Source organism: Galleria mellonella, unplaced genomic scaffold, assembly GCF_026898425.1.
Source record: "Galleria mellonella isolate WM207_F2 unplaced genomic scaffold, CSIRO_AGI_GalMel_v1 utg184, whole genome shotgun sequence".
NCBI classification, from domain to species: Eukaryota; Metazoa; Arthropoda; class Insecta; order Lepidoptera; family Pyralidae; genus Galleria; species Galleria mellonella.
The window spans coordinates 12,705,077-12,729,122 of record NW_026442025.1 but is presented as its reverse complement, the minus strand read 5'-3'; the positions used below and the strand labels follow the sequence as shown (position 1 = coordinate 12,729,122).

At 35.0% G+C, this 24,046-nt stretch overlaps 1 long non-coding RNA gene across 1 annotated transcript in view; it reads left to right on the top strand.

Moving 5' to 3' along the window:
- Positions 1-13,341, top strand: part of LOC128200402 (uncharacterized) — a 37,509-nt gene extending 24,168 nt beyond the window's left edge. The window contains exon 2 of the long non-coding RNA XR_008252719.1: positions 13,217-13,341. This is a non-coding gene — a long non-coding RNA (uncharacterized LOC128200402). The remainder of the gene's footprint in view (positions 1-13,216) is intronic.
- Positions 13,342-24,046: the final 10,705 nt, after the last annotated feature.

Sequence of the window (24,046 nt, the reverse complement as noted above, 5' to 3'; positions counted from 1 at the left end):
TGAATTCCAGGTGTGTACATCACGATGGACTGGGGGAAAGGGATTGTTAGCAATGGAGTTTGACAGCTCCATTGCTAGCAATATAACCGGTCAGGTCGACGTCCACGTGATCCCACCTGGAAACCATCGTGCTGAATTCCAAGTGTATTCATCACGATGGGCTAACTGATCTGCCTTTTCATTCTCACCTATTATCCCTCATTAGTACCCCGCTAGCTTATACCGTTAGCGCAGGTGGGATTACCATTTCATTATCATCCATAAAAAATAGCTATATATATATATATATATATATATATATATATATATATATATATATATATATATATATATATATATATATATATATATAGCTTGATTTATATTTGTAAGTGTTCACCAGAAAATCAAAGTAAAACTAATAAAAGCATGTTAACTGCGAGTAAAAATAAGGCGTGATACGCACGAGCGACAGCGTATTAATCTGCGTCCGTGAATCACATGCTGTGACAAATGGCACGCAGTGTACGGTCGCACTGTCAGCGGGTAGTTAATCAGTATGGCCATTGAATGTATCTAGTTTGTTTTAGTAGAATGTAATGAATATGGAAATGAATGAATAGTTTAGATAAACTATTCATAAGACATATACTTCATAGGCTATAAGACAGGTCTGCATACATACAATAGTAGGACAAATAATTCCAGCAGCAGTATTTTCGAATCGATACGACAACATAACCTTCAAGAAAAGAGCATATTCGGCAGCACACGTACAATGCCGTTGGTGTTGTGGGTGATCATAGGCGACGGTAGTCACTTACCATCAGGTGAGCGGCATGCTCATTTGCCCCCTGTGTTTAAAAAAAAATACATTAATTGATTGAATGTTTCAATTTAATACCAATTTCACTTTTTTTTAATGGATGATAATAGAATGGTAACCCCGCCTGTATGTACTGATAGCGCAGGCGGGGTTACCATTAAGGGATGATAGATGAGGATGAAACAGGTAAGTTGGCCCATAATGATGAATTCATATAGAATTTAATCAAAATGGTTTCCAGGGGGAACCGCGTGGAATTCAATCTGATAGGGTATATTGCTAGCTATGGGGTTCTTAGATCCTCAATCCCTTTCCACCTATCAATTTCATTTAGAGAGTGCGACTGTAATTATTTAAACAGAATTTGGTTATCTTTTCATAAATTTTATTGAAATAGATTATTCTAGTTCAGTTTATTACAGTTATGGAAATATTACGACTGCTTTTTTTTCTTGTAATCGGAACTTTATTCATTGGCCTTTATTTACATATTTTGTTTTAAAGTCGCATTTATTTTTATATTTACCATTCAAAGTCACTACTTCGTATTTACGGTATTTATACCGTATGGATGACATACTTGATGTATCAAGTATGTCATCCAGATCCAATTATGTAGATAGTGTAGTGTACAAAAACATTTTAGCTCTAAAAAAAAGTAAAAACATAAATTTCTTAAAATGACACATTTTTATTTACATTTAAATTCACGTTTGTCTGGTGGCTTGATAAATAAAACATAAATAAATAAAACATATAAATATATCTCCTAAATAAAACATATCGGGTTTTCTTTGAACTCCTAAGGTACACAAACAATAATATTTCGAATTATACGTTTCAATGTCGCTGTCAGTGACACCGTTCTCGTTTGTAATGACGCAAAGGGCCGATGTACCTACATGAATACTTTGAACTGCTTCTGTAAACTATATCATAGTTAAAGTAATTCATTCGTCACCTCGTTTAATAATCTAGTTTTGTATGACAACCACTATTACGAATAGTAATAATGTATGATTTAGGTAGCTAGTGGAAGCAAGTGGATGTATATTTTATCTTTTTAAATACTTCTTGTATTATATAAAAGCAAAACATTTTGAGGGAATCACGAAATAAACGAAAATGTAACCGTTTAATACTGGGACACCTGAATGTAAGGTCACTTAATACCGGTAAGGATGAACTGATATATTCTGTGGAGAGGTATAGTCCGGATATATTAGCATTAAATGAAACTTGGATAACAAATAGAGAGAAATCTGGAGCGCCGGTTATATCGGGATACATATTTAAACATACACCTCGGCCAAATGGCAAGAGAGGAGGAGGAGTGGGCTTTTATATACGACGGGACCTTCGTGTGCGTGTGCGTCCGCATCCACTGTCGAAATTGGAACAGATGTGGCTGGAGGTCTCTTTACCCGGTGGGATACGAATCGCCATAGGAACTATATACAGAACTGAGGCGACCTCGGTACTGGAGGCGGTGGATGCACTGAGCGACTCGGTAAGCACATTTTCATATTGTGACCATCTTGTAATTCTAAGTGACTTTAACATCGATATGATGACCACCAGCAGCAATTCAGCGCAAACACTCCTGACGGTACTGTCTCAACACAATCTTGAGCAACTTGTTAGGGAGCCAACACGCATAACAGATCGAACTGCAACATTGTTGGATCTGATAATAACAGACTCTCCCATGCTTTGTAAAGCGATTAATGTTCACCATAACCCTGAGTTAAGTGACCATGCGATGGTAATATCAAGTTTTAACTTTAAAGTAATGATTAAAAGGAAAAAAAACCATCACTACAAGGTCACTACATAAAATTAATGAAGATGAGTTCCTGCGGGATCTCAGGTCTATGCAGTGGCACAATGTTATTGAAGGTACTGATGTAGGTGAAATAGTGGAGCGTTTTAATAAATTAATTACTGAACTATTTGACAAACACGCGCCACTTCGTCGTATATATATTAAGGATAAATCTACCCCATGGCTGACTGACAACATTAGGTTAATGATGTCTTTGCGTGATGCTGCATTAAAAAGAGCTCGATCTACTAAATTAGAATCCCACTATAACTATTACAAAGAAATGCGAAATCTTGTAAATAGTTCATTAAAAAGAGACAAAAAAGCTTTTTTCAATTATTATATAAATAAAAATGTAAAAAATCCAAAAAAAATGTGGACCTACTTAAAACGCAACTCATCTCTAGGAAATACAAGTGTGCCTGACTTACCTATAAACCTGAGAAACCCGGATGATATTAATGACTATTTTTTGAATACGCCAGGAAGCTCAGTGCTTGATGTTAATACGTACCAATATTTCAGTAATAATAAGAATAGTGACGCTGTATTTAATCTGAAAGAAATTAGCGAAAGTGAGGTTTTAAAAATATTGAATGGCATTGAGACACAAGCAGCGGGTTTCGATAACATCACGGCGGGAATGCTACGTATGACTTTGCCAAATACCCTTCCGGTAATAACTACTATCATAAACACTTCAATAAAAACTAAAATTTTTCCTGATCAATGGAAATTAGCAAAGATTAGACCGTTACCGAAAGGCAAAACAATAGAGGATTACAAAGATTTACGCTCTATTAGTATTCTCCCGGTCATGTCAAAGATTATTGAAAGTGTAGTGCGTACGCAACTGACCAATTATTTAGAAAATGAAAAAATACTGCCAATTATACAATCGGGTTTTCGAAATGGGTGCGGAACAGACACAGCATTAGCGCATGTCACTGATGACATAATTACAGCAGCTGACGCGGGCTTGTGTACTGTTTTAGTATTATTGGACTTCACCAGGGCATTTGACTGTTTAAATACAGAGCTGTTACTGTTAAAAATGTCTTACTACGGTATTTCCACAGGTGCTTTGGAGTGGTTTGAGTCGTATCTGAAAAATCGTAAACAATATGTAATAATAGAGGGAGCGCATGGGGAAGATTTACAGTCAAAAATGAAACAAATCGACAGAGGGACGCCTCAAGGCTCTATCATCAGTCCGTTATTGTTCATATTGTACACTGCAGATTTGCACAAACAAGTGGAAAGCTGTAAGGTACATTTATATGCTGATGACACACAGTTGTACTTCTCATTTTTTGCAAATGACACTGACAAGGCCATCGAACTAATTAACAAGGACCTTGATAAATTATTTAAGTGGGCGGCGTGTAACAATCTGATTTTGAATCCTAAGAAATCGCAATATATAGTGTTGGGTCCCCGACACCAGTGTGACTTGGTGATAAAACACAATCCTAATATTGTGATAGATAGCCAACCAGTGGAAAGAGTGAGTATTGTGAGGAATCTTGGGCTCATGATGGATAGCGCTTTGCGGTACGAGGAACATGTAAACATGAAAATAAAAAATGCTTTTTATAAACTGAAAGTGCTTTATGGGTTGAGGGACTGCCTGTCAGAAAAAGTAAGGGTGACACTTGTAGAAACACTGGTTTTGTCACATTTCAACTACTGTGACACAGTGTATGGGCCTAGACTTCTAGCGCGAACCGCTCACTCCGTGCAACGGGTTCAAAACGCATGCGCACGTTTCTGCTACAATATTCCGAGGCGAACACGAATAACTCCTATTTTAAATAAAAAAGGAATATTGAAAATGGACCTAAGGAGACATCTACATCTTGCATGCCTGGTGTATAAAGTGATACAAAAAAAGAAACCAGAGTATCTATATAACAAACTCACCTGGATGAGAGATTTACATCCTCTTAATACACGTAGCAAGAGTGGCAGCGGGTTATCATTACCTATACATAGGAAGTCGGCAAACAGAGGAAGTTTTAAGTTCTCCGCGGCTAAAATTTGGAACGATCTGCCTCCGCCTCTCCACGAGGAAATGTCCCAGCTCTGTTTCAAATATAGACTAAAACGAGTACTATTGGAGAAACAAAATAAAGGAGAACATAACTATCGGTAGTATCTGATCCTCAATATGATATTTTACTTATGTGTGTATGTATATGTGTATGTATGTGTGTGTGTGTATGTATATGTGTATGTATGTATGTATATGTATGTATGTGTGTGTGTGTGTGTATGTATGTGTGTGTATATATATATATAGTATTTTTTTTTAACTAGTATCAAGAAATAATTCTTGTAAAAAGTAATGTACAGTGGTACCCTGCACTTTGGTTGTTTTATAAGAGAGGGACTGGCTGAAAACCAGCGCTGTGTAGCTGTTCACATTGCGCTGGGACACTCACAGCATCCGCTGAGCCGGTTCCTTTTGCCGGGTGTGGGACACTTTTTGTATATGTCATTTATATTTTATATTGTAAGTTTACTGGCAATAAATGTTTCTATTCTATTCTATTATATTCTAAATATGATTTAATATAGACCTTTGAAGTTAAACTTGGCATATTTATTAACAAGGGAATTCTGTAATCCAAGTGACTACTTCCTAGATAGCGTTTGCTTGTACTCGAGAACATTTTTTCCCCATCGCTTGCCGGCTATTTCGAGCTATACGACCGATTGCTACTTCAATTTGCTTATCCTTCAATCTATATTCGTCAATTTGGTACAAATAAAAGGTATGTTTACAAAACAAAGTGAAAGCTACATTGTAACTACATTATTAAACGTACATATGAAGCGATGCAGTAAATCATTTTCAAAACATTTACACTGACTTGTCGAGATCGTTTTATTTTAATACGTGTTTCTTTGTCCTGAATCAGTACAGATTCGGAGAAAAATACAAAGTTAATAGTAAACTATGTAGGGGTAATAGCACGTGTTGTTTGGTCATTAGAAGTTTATTAAGAATGAAGGGAAAGGAATGTTAATGCAAGGTCCCACTGGAAACCACAGAGGTTTTTTTGATGGATGATAATGGAATGGTAACCCCGCCTGCACTAGGGGGAAAGGGATTGTTAGTAATGGAGATTGAATCCCATTGCTAGCAATATACCCAACCAGGTCGACCTCCTCGCGGTTCCCCCTGGAAACTATCATGGTTAACTCCTGATGAATTCATCATGATGGGCTAACTGGTCTGTTTTCATTCTCATTTATGGCCCTTTACTGGTGCTCCGCCAGCGTATCCCGTTAGCGCAGGTAGCGTTACCACACCATTTTCACCCATCAAAAAAAAACCCCGCCTGCGCTAACGATATACGCTGGCGGGGCACCAGTGAGGGATGATACGTGAGGATGAAAAGGCAGGTCAGTTAGCCTATTGTGACGAATTCAATGATAAATTAGTCACGATGGTTTTCAGGGGGATCCGCGTGGAGATCGATCTGATAAGGTATATTCTATTATATTAAGGTATATTAGGACCTCCCCATTACTAACAATCCCATCCCCTTTACTACAGTGGTTAGGTCATTACTCTATCTAATTTCTGGTGAATTTATTTTATTAGACCAATTGACCTGACTGGTGGAAGAAGGGATTGTTTGTAACGGGGATTAGAAACCCTATTGCTCGCCTATTAGGTTGACCTTTACGCGGTTTCCATTGGAAGACATTGTGATTGACTTATTGTTCAATTTGTCAAGTAATTCAGCTGACTTGCTTCTTCCTTACCTATCATTCCTTACAGATGCCCCGCCAGCATATACCAGTAGTGCATGCAGGGTACCATTCCATTATCATCAATTAAAAAAAAAACTGACCTGACTCCATTCTTACCCATCATACCTCACCGAGAAGAAAGGATTGTTACTAATATGGACTACTAGTTCCATTGCTAGCAATATACCCCGTTAGGTTGACCTCCACATGGTCCTCCCTGGAAACCATCGTGCTGAATTCCAGGTGTATTCATCACGATGGGCTAACTGACCTGCCTTTTCATTCTCACCTGTTATCCCTCACTGGTGGCCTGTGAAGAACCCAGGAAGCTTCTGCGCTTCTGGACGGAGCTAGGTTGGCTGCACTAGCCACGACTCATACGCACAATGGCCCAAATGAGAGGCTAAGTGCGGAAAATGGAGTCCCTTTCACATTCACACATTCACATCCCTCACTGGTGTCCCGTTAGCGTATACCGTAAGCGCAGGAGGGGCAATTTTTCCTTTAATTTTGAACATGAATCACCTTGATTAAATACTAAAGCCAATAGAAAAAACATGCGAAGAAGGTATTATAATATTTTACAGTACAATGACTGTTGCGAGGAACAAATCAGTGGATGTTGGTGGGCAAGAGCTCAAGTTTTTTCCTAACGGCAGTGTATGGTGGCGTTCTATGTTTAGCGGATAATAAATAGATAAAATGATGACGATGATCCAACTAATAATTTTAATAATAATCCTTCGGACACAAATAGGTATAGTGATGTTAACCGCGAACGTTTATATGGGGTATGGCGACATTTTTAATTTCGACACATCGAATATAATTCGGTGTGTGTGTGTGGAGTATTATTTCGGTAGATCTTGCCGTGCCAAATTCCATTGGGTTGGCGTTGAACTAAACTAGTCGATAGTAGGCCAATTATGATGGCTTTTTTACAGGATCATCGAATGAATGAGCGAAATAACTGGATCTTACTAATATCTGGTTACTTATAGGGGGAGAAGGGATTGTTAGCAATGGGGATTACTAATCCCATTGCTAGCAATAAACTCTATCACGTCGACCTCCTCGCGGTTCCCCCTGGAAACCGTCTTGATTTGTTTATTGTTAAATTCGTCACGATGGGCTAACTGACCTGCTTCATTCTCATCTATCATCCTTCACTGGTGCCCCGCCGGTGTACGAGTATACCGATAGTGCGGGTGGGGTTACCATTCCATTATCATCCATTAAAAAAAAAAAACTGGATACTTATATATTCTTGTGTGTAGTTTTGAGACGATCCGGGATATTTCTTCTTAACAGAATTACAATTTTACACTACCACCACCAAATTTACGCCAGAGGGAGACTTCGTACAAAAGTCATTTGCTTGGACACCTCTGTCCCATTCGTGTTTCTACTGTGAAGCAGTTGTGTTTGCATGGCTGTGTTTCGGTTTGAAAGGTGGGATATAGCAGTGAATTTACTGGGTACAGAGGAATAACACCTGAGTCCTCAGGAATGGCAATGCATGGGGGGGTATCATGGGGGAAACAGTATACTCTGTTATGTCCATGGTACTGCTCATGTGTATAGGCGACAGTTATTATTTTCCGTCAGGTGGGCCGTTAGCTTGTTTGCCATTCTAAGTTGCATAAAATGAATTATCGTGTTTTGAAAATACTGGTATTTTGAACTATAAATTTGAAAACACATTGATGCTTGTTACTTATCTAGGTTAAGTTGACAAGGTTGACTGTAAGAGATCCCTCTATATGATAAATCTGCCATTATATATATAATAAATCTCTTTATGTGTCTAATGTAAAAACCAGCGCTGTGCAGCTGTACACATTGCGCTGGGACACTCACAGCATTAGTTGAGCCAGTTTCTTTTACCTAATATGAAACATTTTTAATCTATATATGTAATATTTTTGTATTTTATTTTGTAATTGTGTTTTTCTGGCAATAAATATTTTCTATTCTATAATTTATTTATTTATTATTTCTCAGCACAAATAATTAAGGACTTTTTTTTACAACTAGAATGGCAAACAAGCTGACGGCCCACCTGATGGAAAGTGGTAACGGTCGCCTATAGACATGAGCAGTACCATGGACATAACAGAGTATACTGTTTCGCCCATGATACCCCCCATGCGTTGCCATTCCTGAGGACTCAGGTGTTATTCCTCTGTACCCAGTAAATTCACGCCATATCCCACCCTTCAAACCGAAACACAGTCATGCAAACACAACTGCTTCACGGTTGAAACACGAATGGGACAGAGGTGCCCAAGCAATCGACTTTTGTACAAAGTTTCCCTCTTACTATCCATAACGTGCAGAACATTTTAACAATATTATTTGTGACAGCTGGTGCCTGTACTAGGTGTTAAACCTGTATTACAAGTCACTAGGACCCTAATCTCGAACAGTACAAATTATAAAAAAAAAACTTTCACAAAAAAGGTGATGGTTAGTATATAAAAAAATTAAGTACAATTAAGATTTTACAATACAATTCATAGAAATATTTTAGCTTGCAAATAAGAATGTTTAGTTGGGTAATTATAGTCCATTCACATCTGATCTGGGTTAACTATTTAAAACAATAACACGGTCATTAGGATTGCAATTTTTCATCAACGGCCGTCAACATATTTATCATCCGTAATATCTAATTTAAATTCACTAACAAAATAAACATTGTTTACATCACCCGAAAGTTATGTATTCCATTTAGTAGTGAATTAAACACTATTTTGAAAAATATTAATGGATTTAATAGAATGATGAACATTTGTTGTATTTTAATGTAATACTTTACGTAGGATATTTTGCTCTTCGCCGTGTGGTCCCGGCATAGAATTACCGGTAAGTTAAATACATTATTAACTTACCACAGGGAGACTTTGTACAAAAGTCGATTGCTTGGGTACCTCTGTCCCATTCGTGTTTCTACCGTGAAGCAGTTGCGTTTGCACGGCTGTGTTTCGGTTTGAAAGGTGGGATATTGCGTGAATTTACTGGGTACAGAGGAATAACATCTGAGTCCTCAGGAATGGCAACGCATGGGGGGGTATCATGGGCGAAACAGTATACTCTGTTATGTCCATGGTACTGCTCATGTTTATAGGCGACGGTTACCACTTTTCATCAGGTGGACCGTCAGCTTGTTTGCTATTCTAAGTTGTATAAAAAAAAGTTTGTTATCGAAAAAAAAAATTATTATATAACAGACTTTTAACATATTCAAAATTGATTTTCCGACCTGTATTGGCGATATGGAAATTGGGGATGACCTTTTATCCCCCTTCAATGTCCAGAGCAACCCAATATATAGATAATGTAAAATGGATAACGGATCAATATTCATATTATCCTTGTCTACTACTGAACCGATTTCGATAAAATTTATTTATTTATTTATTCACACTTTATTGCACCAAGTAAAAAGAGAAATAACAAATATAGTAAATATTAATGAGAAGTGATACAAAAAGCGGCCTTATCGCTGAGCAATCTCTTCCAGACAACCTTTGGGTAGAGGACATTGAGAAAAAGACAAAGGGTAGGTGGCGCACTATTATATAAATATTACCATATACAAACATATATACATACATACACATACTTAACAGCACACATACAACAGAAAAAAAAATGACGAAGGAAAACGAAGAGAGAACACTGGAAAATAGTACTAAAGTGAGAGGTAGTAGGATTTAACAGAGATTTTGAAACTTCTATGGGACTAATCTTTAAGTTTTTTTTTTTAGATAAAAAAGGAATTTTCCAATCGGTTTACAATTGACAGTGTTATAAGGTACCTAACATATATAAAAAAAATTACAACCGAATAAAGAATTACTTTTGAGGTCGATTGAAAATATGTATGACGTATGTATGACTCGATTAAATTCTGATTTGATTTGATAAGTAGCCAATACTCGAAGGTAATGTCGATTAACCTCGTCAGTGGCCCTTTGGAAATAAGTTTGGCCGTATGCCCAATCAGTTGTTTGTTTAATTAATTACTAGAATGTTAACTGAAGCGGCACCGGGTTCGAATCCGCGAATGGTCATGACGCAAACGCGATACGTGAATAGCTAGTATTAGTGGATGGAAGTTAGCGGAGCGGAGCGGACAGTGGAGCGGTGACTGTCACTGTGTCACTGTGTGTCACTTGTCCGTCGTATCACTCTTACTCCGACGAAGATCTTAGGCGGTGTTCATAGACATAAAGATAAATAGATGTCGCAACCGAATATGCAGGATGACATAGAAAAACATTAATATCTTATTAAGAGAGTGTTTTATCTGTGAAAATATTTTTTTCCCAATGAAACATGGGTTAATAAATACCAAAAATTTCTAGGCCTTTCGCACTAATTCGGTGAGTTCAACTGTTAAGCTAGTATGGGAGGCTAAAAAAGTTTTTGTTGTTTTAAAACCTATATTTTTTACAGGCAGAAAACTCTTTAAAAGGTTCAATTTTACTCGGTAAATATTGCCATGTAATTTTTTTTCGTTCTAAGCAAACTGAAACGAGATTACTTTGAGCCCATTTTGATTTAGAGTCTACATGACTATATTGTTAAAAAAATAAGAGGATAAATAAGAATTAAAAGGATAGTTCCGAACCCTGCAGTCAGCAATGACTGTACACATTATAGTCTCTTTCATGTGTACGGCATCCAAATTGTATCTGAATATTATGCATTCATTTTTCACTCGTTTAAAAGGGTTAGGTGATATTTTTGAGAGTGTTCGATGCGGATATTGGTTTGCTAACAAGAAATAGGTATTATTTTTACCAGTGACTTCGCCTGCATGATTTTGATACATCGTGACAGATCATCTGTTCTATGTTATGTAAAACAGTTTGGGTATGTCAAACGTCATGACAATTGGTTGTGCTGTTAAGAAGCCAAAAAGTAACAAAGAAATAAACAGACAAACTCACTTTCACATTTATAATATTGAGTAAGGATTGCTTTATTTGCGTCATCTATTTTAATCTAACTCTGTGATTCGGATGTGACTCTGTGGAACGAGTGGCTTGTAAATATGGCAGCTGAGGTAAATATTCCCAGCATTGTGACAAGGCCGTAAACAACCGCCAGTTAACTGTAGCACAACCAATATATCTAGACGTAACAATTCATAAATAATCATAGAAAACGGTGAGGTCGTTCGAAGCAGACCGTTTAATAGTACAAGACCAGTGCGGGGACGTCGAAAGTATACCTTAATATAATTATGTTTTTAATATTTCTCTATAGAGTTATTTACCTTTTTTATTTTAATTTTATTTACGCCTCTAAAAAAGGGAAAAGATTGGTGATCGAAACAAGTATGCTCTTTAAAAAAATGTTATTTCGTATAAAGTGGCCCATCATTTTGCTTCTTCTATTCTCTATTGCTTTTATTAATGTTCTCTTCTCGTTCACTCTTTTCAAGACTTCCTCATTTCGTTATTCTATTCTATACTTCATAAAAAAAATTGTGACGTTTGAAGTTGGTGTTATTATTGCGGAAAATATTTTAAATTATATTCGTTACTGTTATGTTTATAAAGTCGATAGAAATTTTTATCTGTTTGTGCCGGCGATTGTTGGAAGTCGCTGAAAAATTTATATTTGTAAAAGACTTCGAGAGTTCACATGTTATAAACATTTGTATTTATTAGTTTTACCGATCAAATATAATATATTATAATCTTGTCTTAAAAATTATAAAGATTGTTTATTTTTCTAACAAATATACTTACGGCTCGTATGGTAGGTCTAATGGGTGAAAATGAAATGGTAGACTCCGTCTGAGCTTGTGTTATCTGCTGGTGGGGTATTAGTGAGGGTTGATAGGTGAGGATGAAAACAGGTCAGTTGGCACATCGAAACGTATTCTGCAAGGATTAACTACGGTGGACGGTTTACAAAGGAAACCACGTGGAGGTCAACTTGTTAGGGTACATGCCCCCCCCCCCCCCCGTATATTAGTGAACAGCTACTGTATACTATAATGCAATCTATAAGTAATCCTAAAGAAACTAATACGAGCGTTTGGAAAATCTCTTGCTGTAATGTTTTTCTTTAACGCGAAGGTGGTAAATAAGCAAACAGCGAATCTGACGGTAAAGGTAACTATAGCCTATGGATGCCTGCAACACTAGTGGTGTCACGTGGCCTGAAGAAACCTTAATACACCTATTTTGAAGAACCCCACACTAGTGTATGGAGACAAGCTTGGCAGAGAGCTCATTTTACAGCTTGAGCATTCGCGGGAGGAAATTCCTCTGAAACCGCACTGTACGTGACCATTTAGATTCTAGATTGTGAGGACGAACCTTCTGGCGATAGTTCCCTAGTCTAGGAAAATGGGTAGCCTACCAGCTAACCAGTAGCGCAAGCTGCGATACTGTCCCCCTAGAAAGTACAAACGAATCTATACATAGAATCGCTTCGGTAAGCTTTCACACGAGAAAGTACGAGACAGAACATATCGCCGTCTCATTCTCTCTCATGTACTCTCTAGCGATAACGATTCTATTAATAGATTCGTTTGTACTTTGTTTACGAGGACAATTTTCCATTCATTAAAAAAAACTTTACCAGGAAACTCATAAATAATAATATATTTCATAAACGCCATCTATTGGCACACGTTAGCGGAATATTTTTCCCAATAAATTTAACATTGGACATTTTTATTATTAAGCGATCTCTAGTCGGATTCCAATAGTTTTTACGACCCATTTCACTTTAATCCCGTGTGTACACTGTTCCGCATACTTGGACAGTTCCGAAGTGATTTAAAAATAAAGGTTTTCCTTTCCGTTGCAGGCGCAGCAGTGATATGCCGGTGAGGGCAGCGTATGGTCGCGGGTGGGTGGAGGCGCGCGTGCGTGCGCGCATGTGCTACGAAACATTCCAACACTAGTAGTGATTTGTATGGCTAACGTGTTGATATTTTTATTTGTTTCATTCAAGAGAGATTAAGATTTAAATTCTAATTGTAGTTTAATTAAATAAAAGTTATTATTTTTCTGTCTTTTAATTAGGTATAATATACTCAAAAAAAAAAAAATACATATACTTGAAAGAAATAATTTCAAAAAAGAATTTTTATTTATGATGCTTTTCATTACATTGTTGAATTTATTTATGTTATTATTATTAAATTTAAATAAATAAAATCATGTTTATTAAAATGCAGAAATAAAAATATCAATAGAACATAGCTATTGGTGAACAGTGAAATGGAGAGTAGTGCAAATAGTATAGGCGGTGATAAGTGATGGTGAACGTGTGGTGAAGGCTCTAATAATTGGGTGATGTGCCTGATAGTGATGTGACATGCGTCATGAAGTGATAGTCGCGACAATCATGGGAATACAAGTGGAGAATACTGTCAGTTATAATAGTAGTTCATGTAAGTATACCAAGTAACACTTTTTTTTTTAATTTGACTGATCATTATTATATATTTAAAATTAGATTTTTTTGTTTTGTGCCATGTAGAAAAATAAAAAGTTTGTATTTATAAAAAAAAATCTAATTGATGTCTAAATAATTACTACATCAGTGTATTTTAATGCTTTAATACGATAAATATTTAATAATAAGCATTCTTTGTTTTTTTTAAAAAAAAAAAAACCGTTTTTAATTATAAATGCTTTCAGTAATCTGTCACTGTCCATTCAAAGTTTCATGACATGTGTATTAAGTATGTCACAGGAATATTGTCAACTGGGAATATTGTAATAATTCTAAATTACTGAATACTGAAAATATTCGAGTCAAATGAAACAGTTTTAAAACGATACCTTTAAGTGTCATCTGTTTTATTTATATCTAGTTTTATATATATTTTTTATGGAAAGGAAACCCGAAACTCAGCGGTAGTAATTAATGAAAATTTTCCTGAAAGAAACACTGAAAACATAAGACTATTAGCTGACTTCATTCACGTTATTGTTACATATGCATTATATGAAGGTAATAGGAAATGAGTTTCACACTTGTAGTGTGTATTTATGAAAAAAACATTTAATTTTATTTATTTCTATGTCCATATGTGTTTTTATATTTTTTTGTATAAGTACTTAGTAGTCTTTAGGCACGTTACAATATTCCGGTTTCTACAAACATCCTGCGACATGTGCACTGTAAATGTGTCGGTACATTTAGTTTTTTATTTTAGTATAAGTTCAATGCCGATTCAGCGACCTAGAGGGAGCGAGGGCGACTCTGACGTCACGTTTGTCTTGTGCTGGAGTTGACGCGTACAAACATTTTTAGATCATAGAAAACACAGTAATTGGATGTGTAAAGTTGCACAATTCTATTTTTGTAACCGTAATATAATTGATGGTACAAGTTGTACTCTATTGATAGCTTTTATAAGGCAGTTTTTTTATAAAACTGCTATATCTATACACTGAGTCATTGATATATGTCTCTGATATGTGGTATCAGATAGGTAGGTACACAAGTTCTTTTTTTTTAATATCCAAAACTATCATAGTTGAATATCTACTAGGCATATTCAAGTTTATTTTCCAAGGGGGAGGGTCTGGCCCATTGAAAAGTCGCATTATGTACTCTCAGACATATTTCGCGTATGCCCAAGTTGCTATCCTAGTATAGGTACCAGACAATTCTAGGGTTAAAATAGTCCACCTAACCCTCCCCCCATTCTGCTCCAATACGTCTAAAATAGTAAAATGTCGAGACTACGAGATGAACTCTGTTCGGAGCTCTGATAGAATTTGGAGAGAAGATATCCTGAAGAGTTAAATTATTAGATTGAAGCTGAAGAGATGCAATGTGTTAGCCACGTGAATTGAAGAACCGCCAGCTGATGGATAAGAAAGGTCCTCGAGGGATGAACCAATATAATATAAATATAATATCATAATAATATAATATAATAATTAGCAGTTAGAAAAAGAGTTATGTTATAAGGAGTCGAGGAATGCAAAAGTTCTATCTTAAAGAGCGGGCAATAGTCTGCTCTCAAATCATTCATGATAAGATAAGATAGATAATATAAGAATCCTCTCTGGAGTGACATTAAAAAAAAATACATGAATGGTTAGTTTAATCGTGTTTTTACTCTGTTAGGGATTTTATGTCGGATTAAAAGGGTGGATATTTGTACGTATTATTGTTATATTTAAAACATATTGACTTCTTTATTTTTATTAGTACATTTCATTTTTATTGTTGACCATATAATATCCAATTGTTATTTTTACTATTTAAACTAATCGACTGAATAAATTTAATTGTATTATTCTTAATATTTACAAAAATATACTACAAAAGTTTTTAAAACTAAATCATTGTAATTTTTGTTTTCAATATTTGCACGATTGACCTAAGTAGATTTTGTAAGGTACTTTTAATTTATAAGATCAAATGTTTTATACCCAAAATCATTGCAAACAAAATTATTATTATGAATGATTGGAATTATAAAACTATATTATACTCGTATTCCAGACTTTGCTTAGTAAACTAGCAACATTTGATCGAAACCAACGTTTTATTAGATGATTTTGAGGAATTGAGAATAAATACCTTTGGGTTTCCATTATTTTTTAAATTTTCGTCCAATTCTACGATGTCGTTGAGCTTGTTAAATGGATGATAATGGAATGATAACCTCACCTGTACTATCCGTACATGTTGGTGATGCATCATGATGATACGTAGGGGTGAAACGAAGTCAGTTGCTCCGTCGTGATGAATTCATCAAGAAATAATGACGATGGTTCCCAGGAGGAATCGTGTGGAAGTTAATCTGACATATTGCTAGTTATGGGGCTCTTAGTCCCCATTGTTAACGAATTTCTTATAGGCGACATCGTCGTGGCGCGTCGCGTCACGTAATTGTTTACTGCATACCTAGCTCTAATTAAGAAAGAGTTTTTTTTTTATTATGGAATCCCTAATGGTTTGAGTCATATGTTTAGCTTTTACATCAAACATAATTATAGAAATGTTCAAAGCAACGAAATTCAGGCTAGCAGCGCCATCGACCCGTATTCTTGACGGCCGTCTCCCAAAACAGCAGTGACAGACAAACATATATCGAACTAGACAAGTAAATGTCGTCGAAACGAAAACAATGCGGAGTTTTGACTGGACTACACTCGGACGGCCATTTCGGTGATTTACTGTCAACTCCATTTTTGATTGTTTTTTTATTATTATTTGTTTATTTTTTTTTTTAACATTTATTTTTAATTGTAATTATGGTGAATTAAAGCGTTTTATAACAATAGAACATATAACTATAGAAAAAAATGTATATACTCGTAAATTGAATAAATTGAATAATAGGTAATATTTGCTTTTGAATTTTTTTTTTGTGGATGAAAATGGAATGGTAACCCGCCGCCTGCGCTAACGGGATACGCTGGCGGAGCACCAGTGAAGGGTGATAGATGAGAATGAAAACAGGCCAGTTAGCCCATCATGATGGATTCATCAGAAATTAACCGTGATAGTTTCCAGGGGGAACCACGAGGAGGTCGACCTGGTTGGGTATATTGCTAGCAATGGGATTTTCAGTCTCCATTACTAACAATCCCTTTCCCCCGCTTTTGAAATATAGAAACACTTTTTTATCTTCTAAATCCAATATTTAATCCAATTTTTTAGTTGTAGTTTAATAACATTATTTTATGGCATCCCATATCAAACGATTACAAATCAAAAACACTATAATCTAAATAAGAACAAAAGCTTTTATTAGAAATATTTTAAAAGTATAACACTTTATAGTACCTTTTAATTCTTGACGTAAATTGTTTTACTGTATAAATAATTTGGGGGAGCCCAGTGACTATTTTAGTATTGACTAATTAAAATTTTACATTTAGTTTGATTTATCACAGAATAAGCAATCACTTAATATTTGCAGTACAGTAAGTAACGAACGGAGAATCAAAATACAAAAGAGAGAGAAGGTTAAATAACTGTTAATAGATATTTACGTATAACATATATTTTTTTTAATTCGCGCCATTTTTCAGTGTTGCTATAAAAACTGTAACGTTTTGATATTCCTATTTAGGAATACACAGACGAATCGCCTATAGCTGCATTTATTACATACATACATACATATCTGTCACGCCTGTGGTCACGTATTTGATTGATCAACACCTGAGGGTCTACCATGAAATGTTTTCTGAAATTTCAGAGCCGAAAAAACACAAATTTCATCTTAAATTTAAATAATATGTACCGTTTAAAATGAATAAAAATGCTAAAATATCATTCCTTTGGACTTTTATGGTAGCATTTATGACAAACAAAAGGTTAAACTGCATTTACTGGGCCGATTACTGTGTGAACAAAAACATAATTTTGAGTCCAAAAATTCAGTATTTCATTTCATGGTAAGAGGTCTTGCATTTTGCACGTTTTGCATTGAGGTATACAGAAACAATAGAACGTTTAAATCCACGAAAACCTGTCCGTCCCTACATTTTATTTTATAAATTCACTCTCACAAAAATAAAATACTCGTAGTTGGAACGGATTTTAGCAAAATATTTCTAGCAAGACATGCTATTTAGATAATATTAATATAGTGAAAAACTTATGTATGTCTATTTATCAAATAAATCATGAACTTAAGGAAGGAAACGACTAATATATCTAAGAGACGGAACGGAAAGGAACATTTACATAAAAACGTACCTATATATTTAATATATTCAAATTTTTATGAGTTTTTCAAGAATGTACAAACATAATTTAATGTCTAAAAGATAATTGTAACTGTCATATTAAAAAAGTTTGCATGTGACGAGGAATATCAGTGGGGGAAAGCTAAACACGTCGCGGCGCGGGAGTGTTGCCAGCTTCTGATGCGGCGTATTGAGTGACAGGAACTAACAAATAGAAGTAAACATTCGTACGGTATACGTATTGTTTCTACGTATATTGGGACTCAAGATATGTTGAAATAGGCACCGCTATTAAAGCTGTACGTGAAGCGAGTAAATGGAAACAATAAATTTATATTTTATTTGATTTTAAAGTCGGAATTCGATGTTATTTATTTTTGATATTTTATTTATTTATTCAACTTTAATATACCAAGAAAGTTTAAATGGCGGAATGAACACAATATGGCGTCCAGTCATCTGTAAACAGAAATATTAAAAAATATAATTAATGAAGCAACGTGATGAGCTATAATAAATTAAAACAGTAATTAAAAAATAACATACATATGTATATATTTCATATATATTAGTTTATCCATATATATTAAAAGTAATGTTTATGTATTATATGTGCATTTCTTATGTGTATATTATATTTATATTGTGTTTTGCCTTAATGTGTTACTACAATTGTCACATATTTTTCACCACATCTGCCCTTCATACGCTTTCTGTTTTTACCCAATGGTAAGCTGGTAGAGAATGCCATATGGCATTAAGCTCGCCATTTGTACAAAGTTTTATTGTGCAATAAAGAATAAAATAAATAAAAAATACATATAATACTTATATTATCTACATTGTACGTTATGTATTTTACATTATACATACATATATACATTTTAATCTATAGAGAACCAATTTATAATCGATTTTAAACCATTTATCTTTTTCATTAGTAACACACATACATCTGATTTTTTTATGATTTCTCTGCCATATTGCACGATTTTTTTTAATGGAAAGAATTTATATTCTGATTCATGATAGTTTTATACTAATTTTGTACTTATTGGTGACACTGTCGAGAAAAATCAATATTGAAAGTTATAAATATACATTTTTTAATTGGTCTTTTTTATTTCACCGAAATCGAATATAGGATTCAATTAGGTATTTAATTATTAGAATAATTTATGATTGTTTTTTTTATACAACTTAGAGTGGCAAACAAGCTGACGGCCCACCTGATGGAAAGTGGTAACCGTCGCCTATAGACATGAGCAGTACCATGGACATAACAGAGTATACAGTATGAGTTGTAAAAAATAAACAGGGTGAAATTAAAATCATTAGGATGTTTTTATTTAAGCGAAATAGTATTTCCTAAAGAGATATGGGTAAAAGTAGCAGAAGCCCTCAGCACGTCTTTCTGCATACGTCATGAGATACTTGGTTTCAAGATAGAAATGTTCGTAAAGTCTTGTTTCACAAAAAAAGACCTTAATTGTAGATAAAATTAGTTTTTTTTTTTCATTTAAAAACTAAACCGATTTTGTTAAAATGTGTATGTAACCAATCTGTAAGTATATCCTTTCAGATAAAAAAAGAATTTTCCAAATCGGTTTACAACTGACGGAGTTCACCAGAGGGAGACTGTACAAAAGTCGTTTGCTTGGGCACCTCCGTCCTATTCGTGTTTCTACCGTGAAACAGTTGTGTTTGCATGGCTGTGTTTCGGTTTGAAGGGTGGGATATGGCTTGAATTTAAAGGGTACAGAGGAATAACACCTGAGTCCTCAGGAATGGCAACGCATGGGGGGTATCATGGGCGAAACAGTATACTCTGTTATGTCCATGGTACTGCTCATGTCTATAGGCGACCGTTACCACTTTCCATCAGGTGGGCCGTCAGCTTGTTTAACCATTCTAAGTCGTATAAAAAAAGTTATGAGGCAATAAACATAAAAAATACAACCGAATTGAGAAATTCTTCTTTTTTGAAGTCAGTTGATGAAGAGAACCCTAGCGTTAATTATAATATTACATGTTAATAGAATACTTTTTTATACAACTTAGAATGGCAAACAAGCTCACGGCCCACCTGATGGAAAGTGGTAACCGTCGCATATGTTTAAACATGAACGGTACCATGAGTATTGACGATAATAAGAAATTAACAAAATTAAATCAGATTTGATAACCTTGTCTTTTTGGAAGTCCATTAAAAATAAAAATTAGACACGAGAAACGTAGCCCTTAACCAGTAGCGCCCTCTATGTTCTTTTAAAACAAGAAATCCAATTATTAGCCGAAAAACAAGAATGTAATTTATTAATGATGTCTAATAATAGGTAGAGATTAAGAAAAAAAACTATTATTACAGAAAATGAAGTGGAAAATCTCTTTGTAGATAGTGTTTTAATGAGAAAATTAATAAATCGCGCGTTGTATGCTCGTTGCGGTGTCGTCGAACTACGGGACTAATGAACTTTGCGAATTTAAATTCATATGAAATTAAGGCCCCCGTACATGTGTATTGGGCGTATTGTTATTTTTAAAACAATGGGGTCGAACTCATCTTTGAAATGAAAATTTTATTTATATACGAGCATACGATCGATTGCATACATTGCGGGGAGTCAATGTATGCAGGTGGCTCAGGACCGTTGTTTATGGCAGTCTATGGGGGAGGCTTATGTCCAGCAGTGGACGGGTAATGGCTGAAGTGATGATGATGATGATAAGGTCGATATGAATTAAATTTATAACAGATTTGAATTAATGTAATTTATAATGATCTATAATATTGTAATTTCACGAAATTGAAAAAAAAAATTTTTTTAATAGATAGTAATGAAATGGAAGCTTCGCTTGGGCTCTTGGTATACGCGGGCCACCAGTAAGAAATGATAAGTGAGAATGAAATGGCAGGTCAGTTAGCCTATCGTGATGAATTCACTTGGAACAGAACACTAAAGTTTCCAGTAACCGCGAGGAGGTCAACCTGACAGAGTGTATTGCTAGCAATGGGGCTACTAATCCCCATTATTAACAATTCCTTAAAAGAATTAAAATTTTTATTTAAAGAGATAAGTTAGAGAAATGGCGTCATCGAATCGAGCCGATTGTTAATGACGAAAATAGGACTGTATCAATAGATCCACGCAGATGTAATTTAAACAACCGTTTATTGGTGTTTGGTTTAATTTTTTTTATACAACTTAAAATGGCAAACAAGCTGACGGCCCACCTGATGGAAAGTGGTAACCGTCGCCTATAGACATGAGCAGTATCATGGACAAAACAGAGTATACTGTTTCGCCCATGATACCCCCCATGACCCATAATATTCCTCTGTACCCTGTAAATTCACGCCATGTCCCACCCTTCAAACCGAAACACAGCCATGCAAACATAACTGCTTAACGGTTGAAACACGAATGGGACAGAGGTACCCAAGCAAACGACTTTTGTACAAAGTCTCGCTCTGGTGCCAAATAAATTTATGTATACTTTACATTTGTCATAGTATGGTAATTAGTTTTATTTAATAAATTTTTCTTTGATTGAAGATAAAAAATTACACAATTTAGAAAAAAAAAGAAAATTAAGTATAATTATTTTACTTCTAGCAGTGATGTTGATGTATACCAAAAGTCGATTGCTTGGGTACCTCTGTCCCATTCGTGTTTCAACCGTGAAGCAGGTGTGCTGCCGGTCTTTTAAAAAGGAATATGCTCTTTTCTTGAAACTTATTATGTTTGTGCATGTAAATGTACGTATGTATGGGGGGAAAGGGATTGTTAGTGATGGAGACTGAGAACCCCACTGCTAGCAATATACCCAACCAGGTCGGCCTCCTCGCGGTTGACTCGTGGAGACGGTGAAAGCAGGACAGTTAGCCCATCGTGACGAATTCCCCTAGAATTAACCACGATGGTTTCTAGAGGGAACCACGTGGAAGACAACTTGATAGGGTGTATTGCTACCAATGGGTCAGTTAGTCCCCATTACTAACAATCCTGTGCTGTGGGACTGTGCATCATTATTTAGGTGCGTTTACCATTTCCAAACCGCATTGTATAACATATTAGTGTTGTCGCAAAACACAACCGTTGGCTGCAACAATACTATTGTTTATATCACAATACGAAGTCCATAATTGTATTATAAAAATTGGGACGTGACAGAATACACGTGCCAACAGCAACGCAATGTTCTATTTACAAAACAATCGGCGTATGATTCAATTCATTATCTGTACACATATAAATAAAATTGGAGTGTCTGTTTGTAGTATTGAAATAACCGTTTTTAACTACATGTATATGAAGTACATACAGTACATACATCAAAATATTTTTTTTTACAATTTTTGTCTGTCTATCTGTTTGTTTGTGTCGGCTAATCTCTGAAATGGCTGGACCGATTTTGAAAGACTTTTATTAGCAGGTAACTGATGTAATAAGGAGTAACTTAATTTATGTTTATTTTAGAACAAATATTTTATTTTTAAAATAAAAATGCAAAAACCAAAAAAAAAATTAAATAAACTAATTAACTTTTCTGTTAAATTTCACGCGGACGAAGTCGTGGATACAGCTAGTGTGTTAAAATATTAATTAATTTGAAATAAGTAAATATAAAATTAAATAAATAGGTATCATAATAAAAAAAAGCTAAAAAATTAAAGAATCGACTGTTAGGCGGAACGAAGTACCGCACCCTGCACGTAGGACCTGAATGAGGAGACGAACTGTGCTGTGGAGATTGCTAAAGTCTGCTCCAAATGTACTCATATTTAGATTGTCTAAAGGGAATATAAAATAAAGCTATCACGTATATGGGTCTGTCCAAGGTATAGAGTTCCCGTAATTTCGTGTTCGGCGTGCATGTATGTGACAAAGTATGAAAATGCAGGAAACATGAGATGTATACAATATGTGATGATCAGTACTATAGGTTTTAACCTATTTCAGACATCAGCTCCTCACAGCAGAGTTCCATATTATTTTAATTTAATTTTATTTTATCCTAAATACCTCATGTATATATATAAGGATAGTGGCTTTTTGCACTCGGTTCTCTCTGCCTACACCGCAAGGGGCTTAGCTAGATAGAAAGGTAAATGTGTTTATTAAGTATTTAATACAACATCATCATTATCTGTCCTACCATTAGATAGATAGATAGATAGATAATTTATTTGCATTACTTACAGCACACAAATTACAACATATATAGTTATACATAAAAAGCGAGAGAATATAAATGATTAAAAAAAATACATAAAGCTAAATACAATTTTTCGTTTGTGCGTGTGCCATAGCAATACTAAATGGCCACAACTCAGTTTATTGCTTCGCTCTCAAAAGAGCAAAGCACCGATATTCTGTTGCGGCCAAAGGGAATAGGGTAACAATAAAACAATACTACCAGATTATCCGTACAATAAATAGATAGATAGATATACAGTAAACAGACAGATATGACAGTTTATCTAGCAGACAAATGGAACATAGAGGTAACTTGCTGGAATGTCTAACTTTTGCCTCTCAATGACCATAGGTCTCCTCCATAGACTACCATAAGGAACGGTTCTGAGCCACCTGCATCCACTGACTTTGTGCAATGTATTTGAGGTCAGCGCTCCATCTAGTGGGAGGTCGTCCTACACTGCGTTAGCTCATATTGATCGCATACGCCTAATTAATTAGCTAAATCAATAATTTTTTTCTACTAATACAGTAATGGTAATTTAATAGTATTTTTAGTTGTTCTGCTATTCGGGGCGGACACGAATCCAACGAATCATAGATCATGTTAAGCGTGACATTTTAATTATTTTTTATCCCTTTTATTGACATTTTTCTATTTTGTAAATTTATTGTATTGCTTGTTATGTATATATATATATATATATATATATATATATATATATATATATATATATATATATAT